The sequence below is a fragment of the Lytechinus pictus genome, chromosome 7 (genome assembly GCF_037042905.1).
Source record: "Lytechinus pictus isolate F3 Inbred chromosome 7, Lp3.0, whole genome shotgun sequence".
NCBI lineage: Eukaryota > Metazoa > Echinodermata > Echinoidea > Temnopleuroida > Toxopneustidae > Lytechinus > Lytechinus pictus.
In genome coordinates, this window is record NC_087251.1 from 35905519 (window position 1) to 35920845 (window position 15327).

Below are 15327 nucleotides of genomic sequence, written 5' to 3' on the forward strand. Positions count from 1 at the left end.
AGTATAGTTTGTGCATTTAAGTAGGAAACAGAGAAAATAAAATATTGAATTCATGTTATTTGAATAGAGATATAGAGTTTATGGGTAAAAAAAAACAACATTGTACAGGTACAATCCCATTCAAGTAGGCCTATACCTTTCATCTGTTCCTTCACTGAATTCACAATTTTGCAACACAATCTCCATATCTGTAAATTTATTTTTTAATTCAATGGAAAAGGACAAATCGTTGGATGAATTTCAAATGAGTGAATTAATGAATGACTGCACTTGCAGATAAGTACTCTACTACTTCAGGATTGACTATATCAACAAAATCAAACAAATTCAGAATGTGAATATGGAGAGACCTGAAATATTAAGTTGCAGTAATGTCTGATATTTGGTTGCTAGGCAATGCATCATCAGCAGATGGGAGAGTGGGGCAGGGAGAGTTTTTTCATAAATCATAAATGGGGATATATGATGCAGGAGCGTATCCTTAATTTGCTTTCATCAATAAATCAGGGGGATAATAGGGGATCCATTAGTTGATGTACCCGGCATGGTTTTTAAATGTAATAAAAGATTTCCCGGGCATATCATATGGTTATTGTATTTATGAATGTTATGGTTAAGTAGAAGGATAGATTATAACGAGGTGATTATTCCATACCTAATGAAGGGTGCCTAGAAAGGTAATTGGCTATTACCATAGTTGCCATGGTTACAAACTGGAACATTTACTGGTTGTTTTTGCAGTTGCCATACATCCATAAAAAACATTAGAGCCTTTGGTTTTGATATCACTAGTGTATGATTTGTCTATTTATATTTGCCATGGTATACAAGAAAAACTGAGTGACTCACACTTTAATTTTTATCATAAATCACTTAAATTATTAAATGGCTAAAAAGGCACAGAGCCAGATATGTATTATGATAAAGTTGGAAAGTTATAATGATAAGATGGGATTAGGATGATTCCTTTAAGAGAATAAAAATAAAGAAGAATCGTATACTTATGTACCCCTATATTTGATTTGGGTTTTCTGACATCCGTTGTTTCGTTACCATGGTTACTTGTGGGGTATTATATTTTACTTTCATTCACCACTTGTCCACTTCATTAAGTTGACCCCAATATTAAATTTCTCCATAAAACCTAAGATTTCTCTGCACAACTTCTTTTTATATCATCAATATCGTCTTGGCCATTTACAACAATTTTCCATTTGTCAGAGTTTTATATAGACATTTCATAGAAAAACAAAATGAACTGCCCGTGTGCTAAAGATGTCTAACAAGGGGTGTGAGGTCTGCAGAGCGCGTCTTCTACCTGGTAGTCTTTCGTAAAAGGAGGCGGCAAAGACGTCATTGCCCGAGGCAATGTATCCATGCATGTAAGGCATATGTAGTCCTGTGTGTACATTTGGGTGTATGCATTTTAAAATGCAATTTTGCTTAAGGCTTAGCTGCTCTGGTCGTCCAGGTGACGTGCACTTTTCGTGCGCTATGAGAGATGGGAGGATCAAATAATGAGAAGAAGAAGAGCTGAGAATAGAGAGAGGGTGTGTGTGTGTGTGTGTGTGTGTATGAAAGTGAGAGAGAGAGAGAGATAGACAGAAAGAGACAGACAGAGAGAGAGAGGCAGAGAAAGAAGGGGTGGGGTGGGATGGGTGGGTGGGGGAGTTGGCAGGTAGGGTTGATGGAGATAAAGAGGGGAAAATATATACTACCAAGATCATGCATCAGTCATTTTGTCTTTTAATTCAATGTGAGTTGGGATCAGCAAATATGTTAGATTGCCTCTCAAGACTCCTGTAGATTTCTTACAATTTTCTTCATTTTGCCTTTCCTTTAATATCTAAAAAATGCTTCATATTGGTCATTATCGTGTGGTGTCACATTACTGGAAAGTGTTGATTGTTCACTGGTACACCGCCTCTGAATTGATGTAATTAAAGGGGTTAGCGTTGTATGCCTGGTGCGATTCTGTTACCGGGTAAGTGACATATTAAACAACTTGCTGAGAAGGTCATCTTCCTTTGCACCAATCCAGTATCTTGAATGAGCGATGTCCTCTGTATACAGTAACCCGATAGGACATTGATATGACCAGTGATATGCACTTCTTCTATCATAGACAGACTGTAATAGGTTGCACGATGAAAAGTTCAGCCTCATAGCTTGATGAACAACCCACTCAATCCCAGAGACCAAGTTTAGCTTGATTGTCGCTATGGTGATGTGTATTGTTGCCATGGAGACTCCTCACAAAAGTAGAATTTTAGAATCACATCATGGCTAGGATATCTTTTGATGGTGAATCACAAATCCAGGCCAGTGTATATTGTTTCTTAGGCTTCACTTGAGCACACCAAATTGTCCTCATAATATTATGCGTCTTTGTGGGAGAAGGGCTCATTTTATTGTTGATTCATTAGAAAATATTATGAGACCAAAAGTAATATCAAAAAATATTTTTAAATTTTACCCCCAACGCCCCCAAAATGTTCTCAACGATGTTTTCAGCTTTTATTTTCACTTGCTCTTATATACATTCATTCATTCATACCTATAGGTACTATGTTATTCTCAACTCAATTTGGGACCTTTATGTATTTCATGATAGAATTATGATTTTACCCTACCAATCCATTATGAATTATGGACTGAGCCATGGGGGTAAACATTGTGCATGATAGCCATTCTATTACACAGTATAGGTGGTTTCAAACCGCCCCAATCATAAGAATCCCCGTTAGATTATGAGAACTTTTTTAGGCTAAAAAATACCCATTAATTATTCCTGCATTCACACCGCCCCGAAACATACCCTTCGGGATAAGTTCCTGAAGTTACGAGCATGAGCAGTATGTTCTGATAAGCAGGCAAGGCGCGAGATTCAAAATCACTAGCTCAGCAGCCACCCACGGTGCCCGCGCCCAACTACACGTTGGGCTAAAAGTTCCAGTTAAATAATTTCACATTGCCAAAATACCTGCGACCTTGGAAAAATCCCCGCGAAAGTTCTCGTAATTTTGAAAAGTACCTACTATTCAGTGGGTATTTTCTTTCGGGGAGATTACACGTAATTTGCTTTCACATTGCCAATATTACCTGGTATTTTCTGATCGGGGTAAGTTTCCCGATCAGAAAATACCTGGAACTGACGAACTTCGAGGCGGTCTGAAACCACCTCATGTGTATATTGGAAATTCCATGTACATGTAGGCTATCTTTGGACTTTGAGCCAAATAATTATTCTTATCAATATCCCCATAAACCTGATCTTACATAGCTGAATTTTTAATAGGTTAGGTATCATAAATGCTCCACATATAGGCCAACATACCTTATATTCCAGTGAGAATGTGAAACAAGGTGAGACAAAAAGCCTGATATGAATTTTGGTCAGGACTGTTAAATATTTGTTGTAATAACAATTGAAAAACCGTTAAAATAAATCTTCTATCAGCCAATCAAATTGAAGGATTTCAGTAGCTTTTAACTCTTATTGCAAGTTATAGGGGGCGCAGTTCAATGGATGATTCTCAAAGTAGAAATGGGCATCTTAGCCTTGATCTGCATGCCACTGATTCACTTAGATCTGCAAACAGATTCAATTTGTCATTAAATATCATTTATGAATTACTGTAAACACATTTATCATATAGTTTGACAATATTCATAATCGGAAATGAAACTTTGTTTGCATTCACCATACCCCTCCTCTCGTCAAACCACAGTTTTGGCACGAGATTAAGAGTGTTCAAATACCTGTGCATGGGACTTGCATCCCTTGTCACGAGGACGAAGTTTACGCTTATTAAAAAGAGGGGTGATGGGACCCAACAATGGGCGGAAAGTGAAGTGCTTATCCAGAGCTAATCTATTGACCAATCTCAAACACCAAAAGAAAAGCCCCGCCCTCTTTTAAGGTACCGCCATGTTGCAGGTATGCTATTGGTATTTTGGATTATCATGGAGTAGCTCATCGCATTAAGGTGTCTGTAATGAATGGGGGAAAGGGGAAAATAAGCGATTATCGCTTTGTTTCGTTGAGTATAGGCCTTTGATGGTTTAGAGAAGAAAGGCAAGTCAATGGATGATATCTTTTGCTGGTACCAGATTTGCAATCGGTTGGAATTGAAGTAATTGTTGAGCTTTTTAAGTGTGAAGAGCAGGAAATATAGTGATTATCATCAAGTTAAATTTGAACTTGTCTCTGCAGTCTAGACCACTAAGCTTCAAAATAGCAAGCCTCTTTCAAGATAATTTAATTTAACTTTGAATTAAATCCAACGACACAGACCCTTATAATTTTCTCATGTCCTCTATCTTGCAATTGAACAGGAAATTAAGCTTCACTTTAAAATGAACCATATCAGATTAGCATGTACTACAGGTTGATTCTTTTTGAATGAAGAATGAAAATACAGCATCCATAAAATGTAAATGGTTTTGATCTCATAATAAGCTACATTTCTAATCAGTGGCGTAATGAGAAAAAAACTATTGAGGGACTCAGACATGGTGCATGGCTCCACACTAACCCTTTTTCTACTGGTCCAACCTGTTCATGTCGGACCAGTAAATGCCCATATTTTCCATTTTTTACTGGTCCGAACCTTAAATTTACTGGTCCCCAAAATTAAGAAAAACTTGAAAAAAGACTGAAGTTTTTTTTGCTGTTTTTTATAGCTTTTATTGCCCCCCCCAAAAAAAAACATGCACAAACAAACAGTACACACACAACATAATTCATGAAAGCCATTTCTCAATTTTGGAGATTCATTTTTAAGATGCCAGAGCCATTTTTATAATTTACAAAAGAGGAGAAAAAATATAATTTGTGTCAGTTTGATACATTTTTTATTGGTCATTTTGGACCAGTAAATCTGGCTATTTCTGAAAAGTTACTGACCCGACAGCAATTTTTACTGGTCTGGGACTGCGGACCAGTGCCAGTGTCGTGCGCTGCATGGTGTATCGGGGTGAAAATTTCTAGAAAACTGCGAGTGAGCAAATCGAGCAATAAAAAATCGTGGCCTTTTGAAACAAAAATCAATCTTTGTGATGGATTTAGACATAAACATTCAGAAAAGGATATATTTCATCCTTTTTCCTTCTTTTTATTCATTTTTTTTTTCTTGGTTGCAAAACTTTGGGATCCATGCCCCCAGCCCCCCTTATTCCCCCCACATCTTTATATCATTGTTTTTCATCGAACCCTCTTCCTTTCTCATATTTGTTAAAAGTTGAAAGTGGAAAGTTATTATGCAAGCATTCCACAAAGGAGGTGGTTAATATTCATCTCGACCCAAGAGAGGGGGGATAAATACAATTTCCGAGCCATGCACGCTGATGTCTCTATGGTGATCTGTGGAGTCATTTGCAACCTCTTTTCTGCTGCGGGAGTGGCTATTTTGATTGCTAAATGGTTGTGGTTAACTCGATTTCAATTTATAGTGAATTTGTAGCAAATAACAATAAAATTTGACCAGGTTGAGACTACAGGGAGGGGTGTCTTTCTACAGCAGTTGGTATGGTGATAGTGATGCATGTACTATGAAGTAGGAAAGGGGTGTTTGTGCCTTTATTTTAACTTTGAAAGGGACTAGGTTAATCATTCCTGATTTAGAAAAAAAGGGTTGGAATAGAAGTAGGCTACCGATGAATCTCATCATTCTAAGATTATGACGATAAATTTAACTATATTTTTTTAGAGAAAGCTGGAAATATTACTTGAAATGTCTTCAGGAAATTGATTTTTTTTTTTTGAAGCAAAGCATGTGAAAACAGGCTCTCATATTTTTTTTTACATTTAGCAATCATATGGGTACATGAGATTTAATTTTGTGTAAAGATCTTACCCGAATGATACAATGAATTTAAAAAAGGAACAGATCGACTAGAGAAATCAGGGAAACGTGGTGGGCTACAAAATCTTTGAAATAATGATACTTTTCTGAGTGTTCCAGTTTAGCAAATGGAAAATATGGATATGGTGGGACTTTTTGGGTCAGTAAGGGGGAAATAGAATTGCATCAAAAGCTCTAAATTGGGGTCAATATTAAGCTTAAGCCGCTTTTATGAGAATAACAAAATAATGCTCATTTTCTACTTTTATGCAAATCTGAATTGGATGTTCCATTTCTTTGCCGCAATGTATTTTCATATCAGAAGTTCTTAGAAGGTAAGATACTAGCAAGGAAGAGAGATTTAAAGAAATTATGCACATGCAAACATACTTTTTAATGAAGAAGCAGAAATAAAACCTTTGCATTTTGAACCTGGTATCTAGAATCAATTACAATCGTGAAAATGGGAGGGGGGGGGGTAGGTCTTCGGGGAACTTTGATTAAAACCCTTGCAAAGTGATTATCCCTAGCTGAAGTGATTATCCTTAGCTGTGGATGATGGTGGTATAATTACAAACAACTGACAGTCTTGTCACTGATTTGGATATGAACTATACCTGGGCTGTTGAATGAGCCTCATTTACTCCGACTCTGTTTGTGCAGTATGTCAGCTGCACAAACATATAAGAGGACACATAGCTTTTTCTTAGGGTAAAGGGCATGTAGATGTGATATGGAAAGTAGGGGGGAGGGAGTGTAGTTATATATGAAATGGCAAAATGAAAATTCATCAAAAAATGTGTGAGTTGTAAAGGGTTCACAGCTTCATGTTTGATAGTAAAGAATGAATCGTGTTTCTATGTGCTTTATTTGGAAAAAAAAATGTTTCTACAGGAAATAGGTGCAGACGAATTGTACATGAAATGCTTTAATAGCTACATGTAGATCAATTGAATGTTTTCATAGTCAGTGTTACAAGTCGTTTGCATGTGAGAGGGAAATCTGAGAAATGTCCAAGATTTCTGTAAGATTTGCTAGAGGCTATTTCAATCATGCATGGATTTACACTGACCATTCTATCTTCATAAGATGTTAAAGTATTAATACAGATGTTATCTTTATCATTCAGATATACTAATTTATTCATTTTTTTCCAATTCATCTCATTGAAATGATGATTGTTATCCTCATCACCACCATTCAAATTCAGTTTGAGCCATTGCAAAGTGACGCAATGAATGTTCAATTTGATGGACGTGAAGCATGTTCCCGTGGGAGGTGCAAACCAAGAGAAAACCACAGGAGTTGTGACGGAGAGAACATCATCACCCCAGCCCGAAGGGCAGAAATTAACCATGACCTAAATGTAGCTGCATAGCTCAAGACCCCCTCTCTTCACAAATGCCAAGACATCATCAAGCAGCGTCAGAGCGGAGCCTCCTGCTCCCATTTTCCTTTCTCTCTACTACCCCGCATCTTGGAGAGCTTTGTGCATGCTCATTTGCACCACTTTGTGCTGTGCTGCAACTCAAGAGGTGAATCACTTCTCTCTGTGTCTCTCTCTCATCTTCCTCCATCCCTGTTGGATGTGTAACCATAGCAACGTGGATTGCGTCGTCACCCAGGCAGCAGCAGCAGCATCTCCTTGCTCCATCCCTGCCTCTCCTCATTCTCTCAGCGTGCAAAGCATCTCTTATGCCGTGGAGCAAGAGACGGTGATTAGCGTTCCGAGGACGACGTAGACTTGAGATGCGATGTGCATGGTCTAGAGTATATTGCATGGCAGAGGGCAAAGAAAGCTGTTCGCTTGATCAAACAGGGTTGCCTTGTCAGACGACGATGGTGCTAGGCTTTTGGGAGCGTTCTGCTCATCATTTCTGCTAATTAAGGAGTTTTATGAGATCCTTGAGGACAGCTTTGAAGGTCGTTTGAAAGTGATGATCTTCTGTGGATTGATATGGAGGAACTCTTTCCAATGAGGTAGATATTGTGTGAGATCAGTGCATGTTTATCTCATAATATTCGGCCTTAGACCGAGAATTTAGTGTGTTACTTAAATGTATTTTCCTCGTATTGTTTCGATATACATGTTCATTGTAGAACATGGCTATAATCAGATTCAGTAATTCTACATTATTGTGTCTGTCTGGTTTTCTCATGATAAAGAATAATTTGGAAATTGATTGATCACAGGATTGTACATGCTATGTCATTAGCATTACTTGGTCATTTAGATATCAAATGCTGTGAATGAGAGTAATAGTGAATAGTTTTACTTGGCATTCACATCTTGGTTTCAATAACCATGTCAGAATAACACATTCCATAATTTTTTAAGCATTATTAATTTCTTGTTGTAAATTTTCTGAATCCACTTGCTTGCACTTTATTCCTTTCTTCTCGCCATTGATCATGATCTAATGCGTATTTGCTTTGTCAATAATTGCTCGATAGACCTGCTTTATATTGATATTCCTAATCTGTTTGCCTCCTGCATTTGAATGTGCAGACATTTCAAATGCCATTTCCCCTTATTCAAAATTCCACACAGAGTTTGTTGGCTGGGCAGTGCTCAGCAAATATGCCATGCTAAATTGTAAATTTTCTAAATGGCATTCTGTTTCCAAGCACATTCAGTTTAAGTATTCATGTGCACAGTGAGTAAATAGTTCTTATTATTGCACTGGTTTTTACCCATCCCGAGTAGGAAGGGATGGGTACTGTCATGTGATGGTGAAAAATAGTCCACAAGATGGGCACAAAGCAAGAGTAGGAACAATACCAAAGAAGAATGTGAAAAGATAATCTGTTTAATTGCATTTCTTTCACCTTGTAGAGAAAAATTAGAACACTCACCATGAATTCAGAAATTAATATGTACCGGAATACATTTTAGGAGTTTTTGAAAACAGAAATATAGAATACAATATAGAGTTTGTACATATAGGTGTACTTTAGAATAATGTACTTTAAGTATGCATTAAGATATGGGGAGGAATAAAATAAATAAAATATCTGTACTTTGTTGTAGATTGAATTTATCTAAGTGTTTATTTTTTCTTTTAATATGTTTATGTAGTCTTATTTTTGTGCTGTGATAAATTGATGTATACTCATGAGAAGGTGAAATATATTATGAAGGAGAACATTTGTGAGAGATGTCATCAAGAAATGTGCAGACGTGCAGAAGGGTTTCGAATATTACTGTGCAAGAGCAAATTTGATACACATCTCATCGTGCTCTGTTTTCTCCCAAATTACAAGAAATAAAAATCGTAGAAATCTCCCCATCAAATCTTTGAAAGATCAGAAATTCTTCTTGATGGGATCTTTGTCGGGAGTTTCGACAATTGCACGGCTGGATTGTCAGTCGTGTTTGATTATGAGCGGGAGGGCAAACAGAGTCGTCAAATTTGTCGGCGAATCGCCTCGAGGCTCTGCGGGGAACGGGAGCATGGCCCTCCATCATCAACATTGCAATTAAGGGAGGGATGCACATCGGTGTCTGGTAAGAACCTCGTTCTTAGGACATAGGGATGGTGATCGGACAATCTCCCTCTTGTATTTACTCTTGGCAATTCTTGTAGTCTCCTTAAAGAGACTCGAGCGTGCCATCGCATTTACCAGGTACAGTAGTGCGGTCCCAATCTAGGCATCAGAATCAACTTAACCTCTTGACAATTCACATTTGATTTGAATTGCACACTTAAATTCTTATTTACACAGTATGTGGAAGAGCATATGTCTTGGTTTCACATTTTGGAATCTGTTCAAAAAATTATACTGATTTATCAATGGGAACCATGATTTAGACTTTCATTTTAAGTTGCTGTTAACACAGAAGTGTGCTGTACATTAAAAAAAATGAATACATGTATACATGAACTCATATAGTAATATTATAAAGAGATTATTGTTATATTCATGAAGAAAATCAGGAGATATTATACTTTGTTACTCTACAGTCATAAGGGGTAAGCCAAGGCTCGACATTAGCGGTGGCCCGGTGGCCCGGGGCCACCAGAAATTCACCTCGGGCAACCATTATTGAAAAAATGTTAAGTTTTGGTGGCCCGAATCGGGCAACCAATAATTTTCAAAGTAGCGCAATTTTTCTCCCAATTTTGCACGCATTTATCAACTTTCTACAGTTCAAATTGCAAGTCAATTCGTCATGCGCCCTTTTTGTTAATCTACACACAAATACACACACACAAAGATTGCATACAGTAAACTATTATCCAGCCGGCTGCGCCGGCCGTCTGGCGAGAGCTTTGCATACATGAAACCACTGCATGCAGCTAGCTAGCTGTGCGCTAGCAGACTATTTAGACTCAGGGAGCTGCGATACGAAATGTTGCTGCTAAGAAATCTTCCACAGAACTTTGAAAATCTACGTCAAAGTCACATTTTACACCAATGAAATGCCCTTCTACAGTCCATATTACTAAAATCTGGTGTAACCTGATTATTTGCAAGCATTAAAAAGAGGAATTATGACCTCTCTTTTGACTCACACCGATTTCCAAATGCATTAATGCACATAAAACACATAGGTGAGTACATCACAGTCCCACGTGTGCATTTGTATGTATGTTGATACTTTGTTTCTTTCGAAGCTGTGTCTTTTCTAGCCAAAAATAAGCAGACAGTTTCTTTCTTTCTTGTTTATAAATGACTTCTTAAACCACTCTTGAGGAAGTAAATACTTTGGGAAGGCATTTCATTGATATGAAATGTGAATTTTTCCAGCATTTGGCAAATATACGGAAGGACTCTTCTCACACTGTTTTTTTTTCCAGATATAAATTATAACTTATGCCATTTTCTTATTTTTTTCTTTCATTTTTTTTTTATAGTGGTTAAACCATTTATACCCCTTCCCATTGAATATGCCTGATTAAAGAATATGTTTCTACTGAAAAATAATTATAAATTTTCCCAATTTTTTATAAATTTTGTTTTATTCATTTTTCTTTTGTTTTTTTTTCCTCTAAATTTTTTCTTTTCTTTTTTTCCCTGTTCTTTGTTTTTTCTTTCTTCATTTTCTTTCTTTTGTTTTATTTCACTTATTTATTTTATTATTTTTGTTTTCTTTTTTTAATATACTTGGTGGTAGTGGCTGCAGAATTAATATTTCAGAAGTTTGTTTTATTTATTTTAAATTAATGTTTTTCTTTATATTTTTCGGGCCACCAGACTTTAATATCGGGCCACCAAAAAAAAATCATTTGAAGGTTTTGGTGGCCCGAATGGGCCACCACCGAAAAAAGTTAATGTGGAGCCTTGGGTAAGCTTATGTCGAACTATATTCTGGGAGTACATGTATATGCACAGGGGATATTGAATAGATTAATGGTAGTCATGGTAACCAAACTCTTGCATTTATGGCAAAAGTTACAGGGTGCCAGCAGACCTACAAGCAACCTCATGTATGTAACGAGCATGCTGATTGGCCGATTAGCTGGCTATAGCTGCCTGCCGGGCTTGGTTGGGGAAAGTACTCTAGTGGAACTGATTGAATGTCCAGGAAGGGGGGGGGGGGGTTGGAAGGGACATTGTCATACAAAGGATATGAATGATGAAATATTGATTGAATAAGTAAGAATAAATTTGAAGAATTGTGAATGATCACAAAAAATATAAATTATTAATAAATATAAATGATTATGAGCAGCCATCAATTCTGTTCAGTTCAGAGAATAAATTTTTAATTGCACTTTTTAATGACACACATGGATTTTCCCTTAAAAAATTGTGCTCAGTAGGAGTTAGAAAGCCAATATATTTTTTGTGTTCATTTGAATCAAGTGCACATAAATTCAGTGTATGGGCTGTTTTGCCAATGTTACAATCCAAACTACTTGTTAACTGTTTGAGTAGTAGTCAATGTACTGGACACGCATTGATCTTAAGATGAAAATATATTTACATTTTTGTATGAAAGGGAACTGAAGTTGAAGGAACTTTTTAAAATGAAATGAAATTTAGCACCTTTTTGGTCTATGGTTGGATGGTTTCTATGACCTAATGCTCATGGGAAACACATATCCTTTCCTGTTGGCTCTCGGTGATAAACAAGTAATATTATCAATGTAGCATAAACATTAATTCAGCCAGGTGCTGCAGAGCCGGTGGGGTTAGACGGGTTAATCGCTTACACATGTGACCAGCCAGGCCGGTTTGGTTGTTTTTCCTGTTTGGTATCAACCCACCAGTTTCCTCTTAGCGAGATTTCCTGTGTCAGGAACCATTGTTGCCAGGATAAACTCTGTTAACTCATTAGAAGCACATGGAACTACACATAGAAATGTAGGCCTATAGTGAAGAGGGATATTGTGTCAATTATGGCTTTATGCTATTCAGTTTTTTTATTGATATATAACCATGTACATTTAGTTATATGATGCTCATTTTGAATAATGATGAAATGCAGTAAACTTGGCTTAAGTTGACCTACCAGAAGTCAAATAATTACCTAAGTCAAGGCATTTTTCAGACAAGAAAATGTAAAAAGTTGTGGTTGTGCTCCCAAAACAAAAGATGTGAATTAGACATTGATTTGTTCAAAAAAGTACAGAAATGTAGACACATTTTAAAACCAGTTTTATCTATAGAGGCATGCATGCATGAATAGAGAAATAGAGACACAAGAACAACAGGGTGTGCTATTTACTTTTCATTATTTGTAAGATACAAGTAAAAAGTGTATCGCAACCCTAACAAAATTACATCATATGACAGGAATAGAAGTTTCTTTCAAGACATTTCTCAAGATTTCATCACAGTTGCATCCAAGGTGTTATTGTTGTGGTTATAATTCACCTGAGGATAAAACCTTTTTTGACTTGTGTTGTCTAAATCTATAGAATAGATTTAAAAGAGATTAAAACAAGTTATAACCTGCTTCAGTTTATGGCAGTTTGTATGATTTCATGACTTGGATTACATAAATTGAAATAGGTTGAAATAGGCTTGTTCTGCATTGAAGTGATTGTATATATGTGAGCATATTTGTTTGTTTTTGTTTGGAGAGGTTCATGCATTGTGGATAAGACACCAAAAGGTTCTTCAAGGCCTATATATATGCAAATGGTGTATACAATAATACTTCCTTAGGCTTTAAATACCTTCTTATTGCTCTTGCTATTTTAGTGTTTCCTCTTTATAGTTTTGACCTGCCTTAGAACAAAGACATGTGGAAAATGTGCCTGTATGGGGAAGATAAGATTCATAAATCTCTTGGCTATGGCTTGCACTTGCAGTCCCATGGTTGGTAGGGTACAGCGTGTGTGTGTCCCAGATGTGAAACCAGCTGCTTTGTCCAATCACAGAGCGCGATACATAAACCTCTTGTCAGAGAGCAGGAGTTGGATGTGTTATGACTCACATTGAAAGCTGCTGGTACTCTTTTTCCGTTGCCCATCGGATCTACTACTCTGACTTCAGGCAGTACTACGTATGCACCGGGCACCGCCGTCCGATCCCTGCTTCCCTAAGCCGCTAGCCAACACTGGAGGGGCCGTCCCCATGCATGCGTCGTCGCCACTTTAGCTGTCTTCCGTTTCTCTTTCCCTTCATCGCGCATCCTTTCTCTACAGAGAGGATATCATTCATTGTCTGCTTTACGAGTGCTGAGTCAAACTGTCTATGTTGTACGCGACTTCTACGAAGGATATATTTATGCCTGCGCATGGCTGCATTTGAATGTGTTTTGTTTTCTTGATTTTCCCCATTCTGGATTTTTACTAAGGAATACTTTCACTATTTTCTGGATTCTTGTAAAAACTTCTGAAGCTGTCAATCATGGTTCACACTAATACAGTGGTGAGTGCCCTTTTACTTCAAGGAATACTGAAGAATGTCGGCCCTAATTGCAGAGTTTGAAGATTAATTCATATCATACAGGCTCGGATATTTAATTGAAACTTTCCTCTCTTTCACATGGACCTATAAGTTTAATTAATTTCATGTAATGTACATTTACATCCAAATGCTATAAACTATTTCTAACGTGTGTATGTCTTATTCTCATTGTGTGGTACATATACACCTACTTCATTAGGAAAACATTATATTTCTCTATCATGAATATATATATATATAAGGAAGAGAAATATGATGTTTAGCATTTCTGAACCTTCCTGATAAATTCCCTCCCTATAAGATTTGAACAGCACCTGGTGCAAAAGTACAGAACCAACAGCAGCAGTTACCATCATAACCAATTGTTTGTTTCTTATCATTGAACCAAAGATGTATTGGATTTAGGTTGATAGAAAGGTTTTATATTTATCACTGTTAGCCATATCAGTGATTGCCATATGGTTGAATCTCATGGGTATTATTGTGAATTTAAATTACCAATCCATCGCCCATTGCAAGTTGATATATTTTCTACTGGGACGGTGTGTTATCTGCAAATGAACAGAATAAAAATGCACAAGTTGCTCAGCGGTGAATGTGTCATTGTACAGTATATATGGGTATAAATGTATTTCAGAATGATTTCATTTTTGTATTGCTTGTCGTGATATTGAAGTGCAGCACATTCCTTAATACATCACGCTCTTGACAGTCCCTAGAAACACTTCATGTACAAATACTATCTAATAATTAAATTCTAAACTTATCCCAACACAGTCTTGGTCAAGACAGTTTTCAGATAGATGAAAGGCCTGATTTTTTTTGTCTTGAATATTATGAAAAACTGCCAGAACAACAGGTATTAATTTCACCTATAAAAGAGGAGATGAACTCCTTAAAAAGCAAACATTGTATTGTTTGGAAAGAAAATTTTGATGTAAATCAATAGCACAAAAGGCAACATTGCCAAAATATTAATAATCTCTATCATCTGAATTTTGTATTTGATGTTATGAAAACAAAAAATATAATTTTTCATATGTTTGACTCATGTTTTTATATCCCTTTGTTTAAAGCTTAAGGTTTTATTTGTGGGAAAGATTAGATCAGAACTATCTGCTAATGAAGATCCAGATTACCTTGCCTTGATTGATTTATATTAAGCAGTGAAATTGTCTGCACTTGATTAAATCCAACCCAGCAGGAGAAAAGTAAACCCCAAATGAAAGATGACTACCTCCATCCCAAATCTAGATGCATTCATTTCCTGCTTCTTTCATTACTGAAAACAATTTACATCTTCTTGCATAAATTGCTTGTGGTATAAGCTTGATGTATGGATGCGGCTGAAGGAGCTTATTCTTACGCCCGATTGTTTTGTGAAGTAATTGGTAGAAACCCTCGCCGTGACGTGATCACAAAGTTGCTGCGGAATGAACACAAGAAAGTGATTTATTTCATGATGTAGGAGGCGTAATTTGTGCTGGCAATTTGTGGTTATTTATGGCTACATTCTTCACAGACAAATTGACCATGCATGGATGTATTTTCAAAATGCATTCCCCCTATAAATTGTGTCAAACTTTGACTGGAAGAAAAACAAATGATAGAAGAG